Source organism: Bos indicus, chromosome 17 (genome assembly GCF_029378745.1).
Source record: "Bos indicus isolate NIAB-ARS_2022 breed Sahiwal x Tharparkar chromosome 17, NIAB-ARS_B.indTharparkar_mat_pri_1.0, whole genome shotgun sequence".
Classification (NCBI taxonomy): Eukaryota; Metazoa; Chordata; class Mammalia; order Artiodactyla; family Bovidae; genus Bos; species Bos indicus.
The window spans coordinates 59,636,638-59,653,699 of NC_091776.1; the positions used below are offsets into that span (position 1 = coordinate 59,636,638).

The window sequence follows — 17,062 nt, forward strand, 5'->3', positions numbered from 1 at the left end:
GTCCATTGAGTCGGTGATGCCATCCAACCATCATCTCATCCTCTGTCGTTCCCTTTTCCTCCTGACTTCAATCTTTCCCAGCGTCAGGGTCTTTTCCAATGAGTCAGTTCTTCACATCAGGTGGCCAAAGTATTGGAGTTTCAGCTTCAGCATCAGTCCTTCCAATGAATATTCAGGACTGATTTCCTTTAGGATTGACTGGTTTGATCTCCTTGAAGTCCAAGGGACTCTCAAGAATTTTCTCCAACAACACAGTTCAAAAACATCAATTCTTCAGCACTCAGCTTTCTTTATAGTCCAACTCTCACATCCACACATGACTACTGGAAAAATCATAGCTTTGATTAGACTGGCCTTTGTTGGCAAAGTAATGTCTCTGCTTTTTAATATGCTGTTTAGATTGGTCATAGCTTTTCTTCCAAGGAGCAAGCATCTTTTAATTTCATGGCTGCAGTCACCATCTGCATTGATTTTGGAGCCCAAGAAAATAAAGTCTCTCACTGTTTCCATTGTTTCCCCATCTATTTGCCATGAAGTGACGGGACCAGATGTCATGATCTTCATTTTTTGAATGTTGAGTTTTAAGCCAGCTTTTTCACTCTCCTCTTTCACTTTCATCAAGAGGCTCTTCAGTTCCTCTTCGCTTTCTGCCATAAGGGTTGGTGTCATCTGCATATTTGAGGTTATTGATTTTTCTCCCGGCAATCTTGATTCCAGCTTGTGCTTCATCCAGCTGGGAATCCATGTGTTTTTCCCTCCAGTTCAGCAAGCTTGGCAGACAATTGCCCCTCCTCTGCCTGAACACTGCCAAGCCATGGACAGCTCTCACTAGCATATAGCCTTCTGTGGCTGGAAAACTGTGACTGTTTGAAAGGTCTTTCTTATAATGACTCAGGACCTGCTTTCCTGAAGATGTCCATCATTTTATTTTATTTACATAGTTCAGTGAAGAATGTGGACTCCAGAGTTTTCTAGACTTCAAGTTTTTCCTTTGTTGTTTTTAAAAATTCATTTGTTTATTTGGGTGCACCAGGCCTTAGCTGAGGCATGTGGGATCTTAGTTCCTTGACCAGGGATTGAACCTGGGCCCCCTGTGTTGGGAGCACAGAGTCTTAACCACTGGACCAACAGGGAAGCCCCTGCTACACTTGCGTTTGAATACTGGCTCCTCCGCTACAGAACTTTGGACAAGTGACTAAACCTCGCCCAAATGCAATGCCATTCTCCGTAAAATAGGGATAATGATACTATTATTACAGAGGCAAAATGGGAAGGAATTAAGAGTGGGGCCAGAGCCTCTGGTTTTGACTCCAGGCTTTCTGCTTACTTACTGAGGGACCTGAACAAGTAGCTTTCATTTCTTTGTGACTCAGTTTTCCCATCTCTAAAGCCGAGGTAATAATAATACCCATTCAGCTCATCAGTGGTTTTTTTTTTTTTTTTTTTCCCTAAGAATAAGTGGTTCAATACATGGGAAATATCTAGTGCCTGGCATGTAGTAAGTACTCACTAAATGCTATTGGTCATCACCCCCACCATGATGGATCTTCTCCTGCTACTTATCTTGGATTTTATTGTCCTAGATTTTTGCCCTTCTCTTCAAAAGAATCCAAAAGAATTAAGCGTAAGCTAGACAAAAGCCAACCATCCCATCCAGGGAGCAACATTCATGATGTTCCATAGCCAAGTCTTTGCTAAATTTTGAAGGCAAACACCCCACGGAGCATCAGTTGATGCAACAGAATCTGTATTTGGAAATTCCTGAATTGCTGTGTTTTTTGTTTAATCAGTTCACTGATTGCTGGTTTATTCAGCTGAGTGTCATACCTAACTGCATTCTCTGGCAGGAAAACAGGAAAAAAACAAAAAAGGATTGCGTATGCAGTGTGGGGTGTGTATGTGCGTGTCCACATACATTTGAGAGCTCTTAGGGGCTTTCATCTGGAGGAGGGCATGGCAACCCACTCCCGCATTCTTGCCTGGAGAATCCCCGTAGACAGAGAAGCCTGGCAGGCTACAGTCCATGGGGTCACAAAGAGTCGGTCACGACTGAATGACTAAGCGCAGCACACGGCACAGGCGCTTTCATAACCTAATGTTCATTGAGCATGTCCAGAAAGGAGACACGGTGTACAGGAATTCCAGACTGATTTGGCTGTAGGACATTTGTGTTTGGGGAACATCTCTTAAACTTCTATTAATGACTCATCAGATTAGATTTGTAGATCAAACCAAGTGCTTAAAAACAAGCAGGTGCCGGAAACACTTACAGAGTTATAGCCTGATTCAATTCAAGAATGCCTCACAGCTCATCTGAAGTTTTCATGGTAAACAGGCTGCGTTCCTCCAGAACCCCAAACTATTTTGGTATCAGATGGCCCTGGTTTCAGAAGCATGACAGCCCTCTCTCACTTCTGGGGGAAGCTGTGACTTGCAGGGTCCATGGAGCTCAGTGGGATCTCAAAGTATACCTTTAGAAGAAAGGAATGAAAAAATGATGGATGTCCACTGACACCTCTCTGATGTTTTCTTTCTGCCTGGATCGCATGGGCTCCTCCTTGTTGATAATAACATCTAATGACTTTGACATGTTGGTGTTTCAGACATATCTCCAAAATAAGGGTGTGAAGCAAGATAGGTTTCCTGAGAACCTTCTGAATAGAATGTTCCAAGAAGGTTTCAAAGGACCGCTCCCATAGTGATCAAAATGTTCATTTTTCTTATTTTTTCAAATATATATTTATTGGCTGTGGTGGGTCTTAGGTGCATCATGCGAGGTCATGCATTATTGTGTCACAAGAGCTCTCCAGTTGTGTCTAGAAGTTCCAAACCATGTGGGTTTAGTTGCTCCAAGGCATATGGGATCTTAGTTCCCCAACCAGGGATTGAACCTGCATCGCCTGCACTGTAAGGCAGATTCTGAACCACTGGACCACCAGGGTAGTCGCTTCATTTGTCTTCTTCATCCCAGAGAGAATATACGGTGTTCTGCATAACAGTGTGAGGAAGGCTGAATAACTCCAGGAGTAATTAACTCCCTGGCATATTTCTATTGCTTTAGAGATCTTTTAAATGCCTGTGTGATTTAATGAAGAGACACAAACTCCATTAGGCTAATTACATCCTATGATGAAGGCCAGGCTAGGAAGACAACAAACGAAATTTTTCCTTGATGGTCTTCTTTATGATCACTCTCACATTCAAGTGAGGATGCACATGTTGATTGCAAAGGTTTGGGTCTTAGTGTTTTGTTGGGTCTTTAGTTATTCTCTGCACACACTGTAAAAATGACTGGAAATTCAAATACAGTTTTATTTATCACTGATTAAGATGGCTTAATCCTGAAACAGAAAATATATCCCCCTAAAAAACTTAGCATGCATAACTGATAAGCAAAGAGAATACTAATTTAAGAATTAGCTAATTGCTTTTTTCCCCCAATTAGCTGATCTTTATTCATTGACTGGAATCCTACTAAGTTTCCACTTAATCATGTATTGATGGCAGATGACGGCAGATGAAGTGACCTCATTCATCGCTTAGAAATCTCTGACAGGAGCCCTGTCTAAACTCCCGGAAGTCCCAAGAAAAGTCCCTCATGCCGTGAGAAATCTGGGCCAACACAGAAGGAAATGAGCATTTTCCAAACACACGCAAAAAAAAAAAACAAACCTGGGGCTACTGGTGAGGCTTGATCATGCGGCCAAACACGAAAGCCTAAGAGCTCCACCCTCAAGGATTAACACTAGGTCCTCACATCTTTCACTGTGGTTTTCTCATATTTCTGGGATGAACATTCTCCGGTTTAGCACATTTTCTTCAACATGTTCAGGAAGTTCGTTATCCCTGACCTATGACGCAGAGCTCTGGTCACAAGCTCAGCTGTCTTCGAAGATTTATTCAGAAAGACCAGGTCTTGGGCCATTGGGTTGATGGAAAAACTGGATCACTCACGTTGGAGCATCAGTTCTCTGGGGGCTGGGTTTCTTGCCATCGTGGTCCTGTTCAGGTGCCTGTGTGGATGCTTCAGTTTTTATTTAGGCTCCACTTTATAATCCATCCATCACCTCTGAGCTCAGTCCCCTACTGAAAATGTTTGGGTGGCTCTATCCAGAGGCTGTGTGATGGTGGCTGTGGGTACTGGGTCCAAAATCAGATCCCATGTTCGGAGTTGCTAACTAGCTGTAATATGCAATGCTTTCATGTGCAAAATCAAATCTATATTAAGAAGGTAGGAGCTGTAGTTATGGCTACAAAAGCTGAATGGGTTTAGAGGAATAGTCTACCAAATGTCTGCAACTTGCATTGAAGGGAATCAAAAAATAAGGTGGATGGGCGGAGCACAAGGAGCATGGCGGCATGGACAGATGTGTGATGCAGCAAGGGAGCAGAGTGTCAACGGCAGCATCTAGGCGGTGGGTATACAGATGTTCTTTGTATGATTACTTCAACCTCTCTGTGTTTGAAAATCCTCACGATACAATTTTGAAGACGTAAAACGGAACGACTTGACCCTTTTCTCTTGGACAGTACAGGGTAAATGTGTGAGGTCTAGAATTACTAAAGCTATTTTACTCCCTATTTTATTCTAGAACAGCTATTCTATTCTACTTTTAGATCTCTAGATTAAGGGAGGTCAGAAAGACAGTAGGGGCTGGCTTCCCGGGTGGCGCTAGCGGTAAAGAACCCACCTGCCAATGCAGGAGACCTAAGAGATGCGGGTTCAGTCCCTGGGTCAGGAATATCCCCTGGAGGAGAGCATGGCAGTCCACTGCAGTATTCTTGCCTGGAGAATCCCATGGACAGAGAGGAGCCTGGCGGGCTACAGTCCATGGGGTTGCAAAGAGTCAGACACGACTGAAGCAACTCAGCATGTACACACGCACAAGACTCAGAAGGGGATTGCCACCTGGTCTGACACACAGAGCAGAGGGAAGCTGGGCCACCACTTGAGCTGCTGAATCAAGCCTTACTTGAAGTCCATCTGTTTCTTGCATTCCCAGTTACATGAGCCAATATGTCTTCTTTACTGGTTACTGCTACTTACTATTAAAATATTCTTAACCAATAAGTCAGACTGGAGCCTTCTGGGGATATAAAGGAGAGGTGAAGCAAGCATCACCCTAGGCACAGAGAGCAAGCAGCAAGACGGACATGAAAGTCCACGGGCAATAAAAGAGAGATGAGGGTTTGGATGAAATCAAAGGTGTGGGTGAAAGAAAGATAAGCAGCAGAAAAATATTAGACTCGAGCCAAGTTCTGAAAGGTGTCCTATTCCCTAGGTGGCAACTTGACATTTCTTCCCTGGGAAGTAGGGAGCCATAGAAGGTTCCACATAGGAGAGTACACACGTGGGGAGTTGCATTGCAGCCCAAATGAACATCTGCCCTCTGGCAGATGGTTTGGCAGACTTCTTCCTCCAACCATGTTCTTCTCCTTTCTCTGAGCCACATAACCACCTTACTCACAAGAAAAAGGCTATTAAAAATGCATTTTATCGATTATCCTTGGCCTACAAAACCTTGCTCCAAGGAGAAACAGTTTCTCAGCCAAACCCTCACCATCCAGTGTGCCAAACCTCCCTTTTTCCCTCAGGAAGAGTTGGAGGTGACTCCAGGGTATCCAAAGGGAGGGTACCTTCTCATCTGTGAGGTCAGGAGGGACATAGAAGGGCCCCCTGAGCGTCTCTCCTGAGATGGCTTTTCCCATCCAGCCGCACGTAAGGTGGTTTCCTATTCTAAATATTTAACGTGATGCCTTCGGTGTACCCTCTAGAGAATGAGAACTAACAAGCTGATGTTTATGAAGCGGGAGGGTGATGATCACCGAAAGACACACTCTCAAACACAACGAACCAAACAACTGTAATCCCACCCCCATTCCCAGAACCGAAGCAACGTTCATGATTTATGTCTCTGCTTGCAGAAGGAGGGGGAAAAAAGAGGAAAAGCTCTCATTTCCCTAAGAGGGGCAGCAACCAAAAGAGGCAGCTTTGCCTGGGCTCCCTTTGAAACCAGAAACCCCACTCCCTTTGCCCTGACGGCTTCTGAGCGGAGCCAGAAAGAATGCTCTGTGTACACTTTTAACCTTCCTCCCCTCCCCGAGAGAGGGCTCTGGAAATTCTCTCAGTGGATTGGACTCCTGGAGAGATGGGAGACCCCCACTGCAATGGGGAAGGGGTGATGGGGGGAGAGCTGCGTGGGGGAGTCTGGGAGGTCTTATTCTGTGTGTGTGTACATGTGTGCTTCTCCATGCTTGAATCTCAAGGTCAAATAGCAATTTTGGAACACCCGGCACTGTGCAGAGACTTGTGGCTTATCACCAACCCATCTTTTCAGCCACATTTTCTGGGGTCAGCAGGGAGGCACTGAAGTCACTGACCAGTGTGGGAAGTTGAAGCTGGGACAGGGTCTGAGCTCAGTAAAGGGTCCCCTAGAGAAGAGATGGGCTGAAGCTTTAGGAAGCTGATTTTCGGCACTGAGAGAAGGAAAGTGATAGGTTTCGAGAGGGCAGTCTTGAGGAATGAGTTGTTAGCAGAAGCAATATTCAAGGGACTTCGATGGTGGTCCAGTGGTTAAGACTTTGCCTTCCAATGCAGAGGTGCAGGTTCAATTCCTGGCTGGGGAAGTAAGATCCTGCATACCTCAGGGCCAGAAAAAATCAAAACATAAAACAGAAGCAATATTGTAGCAAATTCAATAAAGACTTTTAAAAATCTAAACCCTAACCATACTCAAATTATTTAATAACTCATATGGTATAGAAGCAAGCCAGTTGGAATAGATGTCAGCTGTAAACAATCAGTAAAATTGTACCTGAGCTTACAGAGGACAGCCAGCACTGTATATTGGATAACATCTATTTTTCTAAAGGGACAACAGTACTATCTGAACTCAAATGAATCTGAAAGGTCATAATGGCATGATTGCAAAAAATAATAATTCATGAACTACTAGCCAGATGAGAAAACTTTATACCATTGAAGAAGTCCCAAAGTGAACCACACAGGAAGAGACAAAAACTCAGCAAGGTTGTCAATAGCACTTTTTGTTTGTTTGTTTTGGTTGTAGTTGTTGTTTGTTTCGGTCAAACGAGTTTGGAGAGAGCCTTCGGTTCAACAAAGACCACTCCCTCCCCCACTGCTTTTTTCTCAACTGAGGGGTTTCTCAGCGCCTTGAAAAATGTCTCTAAAGAAGAGGGTAGATAGAGCTTATGAAATGGCTCAACTCTTTTCTTGAGGAGCATCTTCTGGAAGCAGCTGGTACTTGGAAAACTGTTGGGAAACAGGGCTGTTTTTCTAGAAAGGACTAGGTTTTCTCAGGAGCTAGTGAGTTCATAGCCAGTGGAGGTAATAAACTGGGAGTACATAGGATCATTGGGCTTTCTCACAGGAGATCTCTATTGAGGATTGGGTATTGAATTAGGTACATTTCAAAGGCCATTGCAATCCTGGGATTCTGGCATTCTGAGTTAGAGACTCCACTGGAGACACAAGGAAAGCCAAACCTTTCGAACCTATGACTTTTGTCTTGTTATGCAACAAAAGGAATTTATTTTCCTTCTCAATGTGCACCGGTCTTCTCTTTTCAGATACTGCTCGTGTTTATCAATATTATTATTGATAGTAGCAAATATTTATAAAGTGCTTACCACATGCTGGGCACCATGCCAGAAATATACATACTTTATCTCATGTAATCCTTTCAGCAAATTGGCAAAGCAAGTTCCTTTGATCTTCATGTTATGCCTGAGGCTCTGAGAGGTCATATGACTTGATCACGTGACTTGAACAGAAAGTAGGAGAGCTGAGGAGCAAACCCACCTCCGACTCTAGAACCCAAGGTTGGCTGTGGAGTGGCAATTGCGGAATCATGATTGGTATCTGGAATCAGAGCAGACTGACTTACAGCTATGATTCTACCATTAACTCGCTGTGTAACCTTGAGCAAATTGCTTGAATTCTCTGGGCCTCAGCTTTCTCTAACAAAGGAGGAACTGAGCAAAATAAACGTGATGCTCTTGAATTGCATCAAAAGGGGTACAAGGGACTAGAATAAGGGACATAAATTCACTGCTCATCTACTCACTACTTATCTATCCATGAGTAACCACCCCCTGTGTATACATGCATGCGTGCTCACGCGTGTCCGACTCTTTGCGACCCCATGGACTGCAGCCCACCAGGCTCCTCTGTCCATGGGATTTCCCAGGCAAGAATGCTGGAGTGGGTTGCAAATTCCTTCTCCACAGGATCTTCCTGACCCTGGAATTGAACCTGCATCTCTTATGTCTTCTGCACTGGCAGGCGAATTCTTTTAAATATTGTTATTATTTATAGAAATCTCTGAGGCATATGAAGGACTGAAAGTCTCATTAGGTGATGGGGATTTTTTTTTTTCTCAGTTGGAAGTTCAGGCCAATCACTGATTTGACACCAAAGTCACCGTGTGACAAATCTCTTCTCAGAGCTTCAGTTTCCCCATCCATGACATAAGGGGTTAAACTTACATGCTTCTCTGACCGTCTCTAAAGCAGTATTTCCCAAAGTGGGTGCCATGGATCATCCACATCAGACTCATCTGAGATATTTCATAACTATTTCACCCAAGACATCTGGAGTGAGAATTTGCATTTTTAGCAAGCTCTCTGCTTAATTCCTGCATGCATACTATGAAAGAATTGGTCTAAATTGGCAATTTAAGGATAACCTTACTTCCAAGCCATTTTTCTAAAAACAATTGCTTTCTGTTTTCTGTTTTCAGAGGGATGATATGGGAGGGAGGAGGGAGGAGGGTTCAGGATGGGGAACACATGTATACCTGTGGTGGATTCATTTTGATGTTTGGCAAAACTAATACAATTATGTAAAGTTTAAAAATAAAATAAAATTAAAAAAATAAATAAATAAATAAAAACAATTGCTTTGCTTTACCAAAGGGAGTCAGTCCCATGGCCAAAATGAATTGAGAAAGGTCAATAATCAAAATCCCTGCTGGAGATTTGCAGTGTGCATTGGTATACTATCGGCTCTAAATCCCCCATAGTAGAAGAAAAAAGTAACTGAGTCTTCCCCAGCGTCTCTTGTATTTTGCCAATGGAAAATCTGCAAAGAAATCTCCACCCCCAGCTGCCTACAAAGCTTGCTTGAAAATTAGTGTTCTGCAGAGCACTTTTTGAGAAAAATAAATAAATCTAGGTGACTGATATAATATGCACCAGAGTCAGAGCTCAGTACACAGTCATTGGTTGGTTGCCCAATAATGGAAATGAAACATAAATGGATTGTAGTTGGAAAGGTGTTTTAGGGAGTTAATGGGAACCCACACACCTCTGCTGGAAGCTCTCCGAGGGAGCACTTAGGAACTCCCCAAAATAGCACACTTAATCCTTTACGCCTGACTCAGGCTGGAGGAAGGCGATGGTCTGGGTGACTCAGCCCTGTGCTTCCTTTTGCTCCTAATTGAAACTGTTGACTTTGCCATCTAACCTCTTTGATGGTGCTGAAGTCAGGACTTTGCTCATCTCTGAGGTACCTAGGTTGAAGGAGCTCAGATTAGCTCCATGACTCGGGGGTTTACCCTGCCACTTAGGCGTGCAGAACAGAACCCGGGTTGGCTCCACCACGTGTGAAATTCCTCTGTGCCTACCCAGTCCAAGCCCTCAGGCCCAGTTCTTCTCATACCCCCTCTGGAGCTTTCAGCTCAGTTCCAGTGTGGACACGGGCTGATCTGAGTCACCATGATGCAACCCCAACTTCCTTGTCCTCCCTGAGGCTCCCCTTCTTTGTCCCACTGATCAAGCTCCTGGACTCAGAGTTGATGAGGGGCCTGAGTCAACTGTACCAGTGCCAGGCAGCATCTAAGTTCTTAAACCCTACAGTGTTCTCAGCATCTCATGGCAAGTCGGAGACACAAAAGCTGCCTCTTGCAATTTCTTTGTTAATTCCTACAGAATTCATCCAATGTTGCCTTGAGGATGAAAGCAGATGATGAGTGATTTGGGAACTGACTCAGAAAGGATGACTCCAGCCTTGTGTCACAGCAAGATTATTTTAGGGGAGGATGCAGGCATCAGGTTGGAAGTTAGAAACTTGCCTTTTTCAATTTTCCTTTCCAGATCACCATGCCATATCTTCAAGCTAAAACGCATAGTCTCACTGGCTTGTGGGTCCCATGGAAGCCAAAAGCTCTTCTGTTTGCTCCAACACTTTATTCCCAGTGCCCAGATTAGAGGCTTAGGTATAAGCCTTACCTTCATGGCATCTGTAACTGAGAAGGGTGGGCAAAGCCACCCAGAGAGATGGACAGCATAATGTGGCAAGTGGGTATCGTGAGCCAGATCATCATCCCACATATCCTGTCATGACATGTGCCAGTTCAGGGCTGAATGCTTCATCCTCACCACGACACTGCAGGGGGAGATACCATGCTTATCCGCATGGTCCAGATGGGGAAACTGGTTTTCAGTAGTGAAGCTGTTTTTTTTTTTTTCCTTCTTGAAGGATATCTTTTAAGAGAGATTTCAGGTATATAAATAATTGTTGTAGATTCATTTTTTGAGAGGAGAACAGAGTTTTTTGAATGCGAGACTCTGCTTTTGTTGTTAGAACAGTGGGCCTGTTCAAGGGAGAGCTGACACATTTTATGGGCTAGTAGCCAATTTTTACAGCCTCGAGTCAAAGAAAATTCCTGTTGGAAGGTTGGCATTAGGTGATTGGTTAGGATGCTATAGGGTGAGTACAGGGTGGGTATTTTTTACCTAATATGGGGTCAGGAAGGTGGCCGGTTTAGGTAGTATGGGAGGTGACTCATGGCCATGGTTGCTCTGGGGCTCAGTCAGTTCCAGAGATGACCTTGGTACAGGGCTCCACATCTGTGGCCTCAGCGCAAGGCTTTACACCTGTGAGCTTGGTAGAGGGCTCCACATCCCCTCTCTTTTTATTAATGGGCCAAATCCTTGGCCCCTTAACACCCTGCTCATGACTGAGATCCATCCTTGCCTTGAGCCATGAGGACTCAGGTCATTGGGGAAAAGACTGTAGACCTTCTTAGCTTCTTCTTGCTGGACAAAGGCAATTGTAGACAATTTTTGAAAGTATTATTTCCTCCTATTTTAATTCTTTTATTGAATTATAACTGCTTTACAATGTTGTGTTAGCTTCTGCTGTATAATGAAGGTTCCTTAAAACACTAAAAACAGAATTATCACGTGACCCAGCAATCCCACTCTTAGGCATGTACCCTGAGCGAACCATAACTCAAAAGGACGCACGTACCCCAACGTTCACTGCCGAGCTCTATACCGGAGCCAGGACATGGAGACAAGCTAAGCGTCCAGCGACAGAGGGATGGATGAAGAACATGTGGTGCATACACATACAGTGGAGTGTTATTCATCCACAAGACAGAATGAAACTGGTTCATCTGTACCCATGTGGAAGGACCTAGAGTCTGTCACATAGAGTAAAGTAAGTGATGTCTCTGCTTTTTATTATGCTGTCTAGGTTTGTCATAGCTTTTCTTCCAAGGAGAAAGCGTCTTTTAATTTCAAAGGCATGGAGACTTGAAATATCTAGATCCATCTGTGGGTGTAACAAGAGTTCAATGAGGCTAGAGTAGAAGATGTTTGATGGGGCAGAGGGACAGAGAAAGAAATGAGGCTTGAAATGAAAGACAGGGTCACCCTCTGGAGATGCTCTGAGTCATGGGAAGGAGTTTGGACTTTATCCCGAGAGTGAAGGGAGGTGTGACAGATGCTTGTCACGCCCTAGCCCACATCCCAGGAGTCTGGTGTCAGCACTCCATGCCTACCATGCATCGCCTCGTCTCTGCCTTGCATTTTCCAAAGCTGTAAAAGACTTGCCCAGCCACGCATAGGCACAGCCCAGGACAGCAGAGAAGGTGACTTGGAGGCGACTCTAAACAAATAGAGGATGGGATAAATATGTATGTGTGTGAGTCACTCAGTCGTGTCTGACTCTGTGAACCTATGGACTGTATAGCTCACCAGGCTCCTTTATCCGTGGGATTCTCCAGGCAGGAAAACTGGAGTGGGTTTTCATGCCCTTCTCCAGAGGATCTTACTGGTGGATAAATGCTCCAGTCTTTGTCTCCTCCAGTGGGAAAATTCTATAGCATAAGGCATATTCTACGTAAATTTCCTAAGCACCCCAGCAGACTGAGCCCCAGCTGCCCTCAGGAGGAACCAGTTTTATAAAAAATTTTGATTGGAGTGTAGTTGCTTTTTTTTTTTTTTTTAATGGACTTCCCAGGTGGCGCAGTGGTAAAGAATCCGCCCACCAATGCTGGAGATGCAGGTTCGATCCCTGGATCAGGAAGATCCCCTGCAGAAGGCAATGGCAACCCATGCCAGTACTCTTGCCTGAAATAATATCATGGACAGAGGAGCCTGGTGGGCTGCGGGTCCATGGGGTCTCAAAGAATCAGATACGATTGAGTGACTAAACAACAGCAACAATGTCTTTGCTTTACAGTGTTGCATTATTTCTAGCTTGTAAACACACTTTCTCCGACCTCTCCTACCTTCTCCAGCCTGACACGACTGAAGCGACTTAGCATGCACGCACGCCCTTCTCCAGCCCACTATTCTAACTCCTTCACTTCACTTTCCTGCTAGCATCTCTCAAATAAACTGACTGAACCTAAATCCCTCTCTCTTGCTTAGAGGGGGAAACCAAAGACAAGATAATGCTGGAATATTCCAGGGCTGCTGCTGCTAAGTCGCTTCAGTAGTTTCCAACTCTGTGCAACCCCATAGACAGCAGCCCACCAGGCTCCCCCATCCCTGGGATTCTCCAGGCAAGAACACTGGAGTGGGTTGCCATTTCCTTCGCCAGTGCATGAAAGTGAAAGTGAAGTCGCTCAGTCGTATCCGACTCTTAGTGACCCCATGGACTGCAGCCTACCAGGCTCCTCCATCCATGGGATTTTCCAGGCAAGAGTACTGGAGTAGGGTGCCATTGCCTTCTCCAATTCCAGGGCAGGAACCAGAAATAATGATGAGAATTTGATGATGATCAGATCAGAGGCCCAGAAAGCTCATCCCAGGGGTGGCTGGCATGGAAGATGGATTAGAGGGAGGGACATGAGATGGATTAGAGGGAGGGACATGAGATGGATTAGAGGGAGGGACATGAAGCAAGAGGAGAGGAAGCAGCCAGGAGGCTAGTAGGAGCATCTTGAGGAAGAATAAACCGGGCCAGACCCGGGGGAGTGGTGATGGGTGAACAAAGACTCTCCAGGGTGTCAAAATTTCTGTCCCCAAAACAAAGCAATGGAAGAACATTCCTCCGGTCCTGAACTGAGTTGGGTGTCTCTCAGCACCCTGGAGCCACGGTAAATCTCAGATCTACAGTGAGTGCCTTTCTGAGCCCCTGACTCCAGGGGCAGAGAGCGATAATCCGTTTCAAAAAGTGTTTAGAAGTAGAGGGTGGAGCAGAAGGTGTTTTTACAAGGCTCCAACCAAAATGGGATGAAGCATACACATGCACACACATACACCCTCAGCTCTGCCCATGGGGGAGAACAGAGCAATTACTATTTACTCCAAAAATCTGGAGTGATTTGTGGGAGGGGAGGAGGGGTGGTTATTTATGATGTGCAGTGGGAGGAACTTTCGGCTTCTGACTCTCTCCAGTAAGTGACAACCAGCCTGAGGGGAGTTTTCTCTCCTGGTGATGAATTTGTTTTCACCAAACAGAGGTATTTGAAGAAAGCAAACCTCATGGATGCGAAAGAAAAGGAGATGATAGATAGATAGATAGATAGACAAAGAGAAGAAGGGTGAAAGGAAGCAGTCACTGCTGGTTTTGTGCTGTGCTTTGAAGTCTTAGAACTGGAAATAGTCGTAAATTTACTGGTGTGAGAGACAGATAATAAATACCTCTCTTACTGTAGAGCGTTTCAGCTCATGTGGACTCCAGTAGCACCCAGGAAGCTCCCTCCTGGCCCCCATGTTTCTCCTCCAGGACGCCCCCTATTTCCACAGCAACACAGTCATGCCATACTAACCAGTGGCCCAGAAAGATTTCTTTCTCCATCATGTTCTTCTAGCCTCTCTGGCCACATCCACCTGTTGGGTGTGCTGGGCGGGATGAGTCTCTGCTACGTGACTTGAAACTGTAACTCAACCTCTCTGAGTCTCAGTGGCCTCATTTAGGCAATAAGAATGAATATGGATGCTCAGATGTCAAGATTAAGTGAACTAACTGGCAGGTTGAAAAGAGGCTGGTATGCACTATGCCTAATATATGCTATTAACCTTCTTACCCAAAGGAAATATAGGGCAGCCTGACCTTTCCCCCACTTACTTGTCCAAACATTGTACCTGCCTTCTAAAGTAATGGTTCCCAACCTTCTCTTCCAATCAGAATCAGCTGGGAACCTTTAATAATGCTGAAGCCCAGGCCCCCTCCTGCTACTGATTCCGGTTCACTTGGTCTGGAGAAGAGCCCACCCTTTAGAATTTCCTCAAAGCTTTAGTGGTTCTAACGTGCAACCATGGTTGAGAAAGACTGTTAAGACGTCATCTAGCCTAGGGACTTTCCTGGTGTTCCAGTGGTTAAGATTTTGCCTGCCAATGCTAATTCAATCCCTGGTTAGGGATCTAAGATCTCACATGCCTCATGGCCAAAAATCCAAAACATAAAAGAGAAGCAATACTGTAACAAATTCAATAAAAACTTTAAAAATGGTCCACATCCCCAAAACAATTTAAAAAAAGAAACAAGCAAAAAAAAAAAAAAAAAAAACACGCACACACACACACAAAAAAACCCAAAAGAAAACCTCATCTAGCCTAGAGATTGCCGAACCTGGCTCTCTGTGTCTGAGGACAGAGTAGTCATTCACCCCACCCTCATGCACTGAAATAGAATCTTTAGAAGAAGTGCCTGGGAGTCCGCATTTTAAGACATTCTTTGATTCATTTGAGTTCAGAGGAGACATTCTTTGTTCTGGGAAAGTTTCCCTGGAACCCCAGGTCCAGGTTGGGAAGCCCTCTCCTATGTGTCCATATTCCTTCCCTTGGGATAGACTTGGGAGTCAGAGAGCCCCAAGTTCAAATCCTGTCACTTACTACCTGTGTGACCTTGGGAAAATTACTTAACCTCTCTGAGCTTCAGTGTCTACTTCTTCAACATGGGGATGGTGGAAGGAAGTGTTAGTAGCTCAGCTGTGTCCGACTCTTTGTGAACCTATGGATTGCAGATCTCCAGGCTCCCTGTGTCCATGGGATTCTCTAGGCAAGAATGGTGGAGTGGGTTGCCATTCCCTTCTCCGGGGTATCTTCCCAACCCAGGGATCGAACCTGGGTCTCCCAGTTTGCAGGCAGATTCTTTACCATCTGAGCCACAGGGAAGCCACCAACATGGGGATGATGATGTTCAAATGGCGGGGTTGCTGTTAGGACTGATGGAGGTGGTAGGGAACATTTCATACCAGGTTCATACTCTGCTTTAGCTACCAGGCTTGAAAGCGGAAGATCATCTTCTAAGGCAGGTGCTACGATGCTCTGCATTTTACAGGAGGAAATGGAAGTTCAAGAAGGTTGAGTCACTTGCCCATCACCAGCCATTTGGAAGTGGAGCCAACCCAACACTGCCTTTCAAGTGTTAGCTAAGGATCTACCAGACTCAGGGCATTGTAAGTGCTCAATAACTCACCCTGCTCCTTCTACTCCAAAGCTCCTCCACTCATCACTAACATCCCAGGGGGAAAAGAAACTTCTAAAGAAAAATCAGATTTCTCAGGTGCTGATAACTAAGTATGTAGGAGTCCCCCATTCCAGGACAAAGAGTTTCTCCTCTATCTCAGCACTTATCCCAAATACCTTTGCATCTGCCTTTGAGTCCCTCAGCACGGGCCAAGAATGACCCAGAAGAGTTTTGCTGGTCAAGCAGGGACCAGCTAATGGAGAAGGGGCCGTTTCTTCCCCTCTCTCATTGCCCTGGTCGATGGGCATTGATCCCCATTCAGCTGAGCGAGAGCCATCTTTCAAAGTTTATTCTGGTGTCAATTTTTATAGTTCCCCCACAGATCAATACCATGCAAAAACATTAAGGCAAACTTTGTGAAAGCTGATCGTTCAATATGAGTTTTATGAATGGCTCCCGGACCCAGCTCTAAGCGTTTGGAAGTAAGTGGTACCTTTAATCAGATGAGTGATAGGAGCCAGTCAATAAGGGTTGCTTTCTCAGCCCTTGGAGTAAGGAGGGCGATGCCCCTGGCTCCCTTTATCAAGTGCATTTGTTTTTCTCGGTTGGAGAAGCTGCCTGGGTGTTGCGATGAGGAACTCAGACCTAACGACAAATAAACTGATTTTTAAATATGGAAGGAGCAGAAGAACAGGCATTTCATAGCAAAAGGATATCTGGGTAGCCAATAAGTAGAAGCAACCATGGCCATCCTCACTAATAATCAAGGTAGTGTCAATTACAACCAGGAGAGATTTTTTCCCCATATTCATCTGCTTGGCAAGGGTTGAAAACAAATGCAATTGTGTAATAGAGTCTCCATCTCTGCTACTGGGAGAGTAACTTGGTTTCAACTCAGTTTAGAATTATCACACAAAGCTCAAGTAGAATATTGTACTGAGTCGGCCAAAACATTTATCTGGGTTTTTCATGTTACAAAAAAACTTGAATGAATGTTTTGACCAACCCAATATGGCTTACCCTTCATACCCCTAAGTATGTACACATAAGACTCTCATGAACCGGCACTGGTAGACACAGATGAAGATGCCCTTTGCAGTGTTGTCTGTATCGGAAAACGTATAGATTACCCGGGTATCCATCATGAAGGGAATGATTAAATTCACTACCATGGCATTGTATAATTGAATATCATGCAACACTGAAACAAGGCTACGTGCATCAAATGGACACGTGGAAGACAAAACAGTTTAAACATCTGTTGAAGGATTCTATCTATCTGCCATCTATATCCATCTACCTTCTGTATCTATCTACCTACCATCTATACCTTTTATATATATACATATATAAAACGACACTGTATGTATGCATGAAAAGTTCCAAAAC

The 17,062-nt window shown here is 44.7% G+C and overlaps 1 non-coding gene across 1 annotated transcript; it reads right to left on the reverse strand.

Moving 5' to 3' along the window:
* Positions 1–1,061: 1,061 nt before the first annotated feature.
* TRNAG-CCC (transfer RNA glycine (anticodon CCC)) lies at positions 1,062–1,134 on the reverse strand. Its single transcript has one exon. It is a non-coding gene; the product is annotated as a tRNA-Gly (tRNA).
* Positions 1,135–17,062: the final 15,928 nt, after the last annotated feature.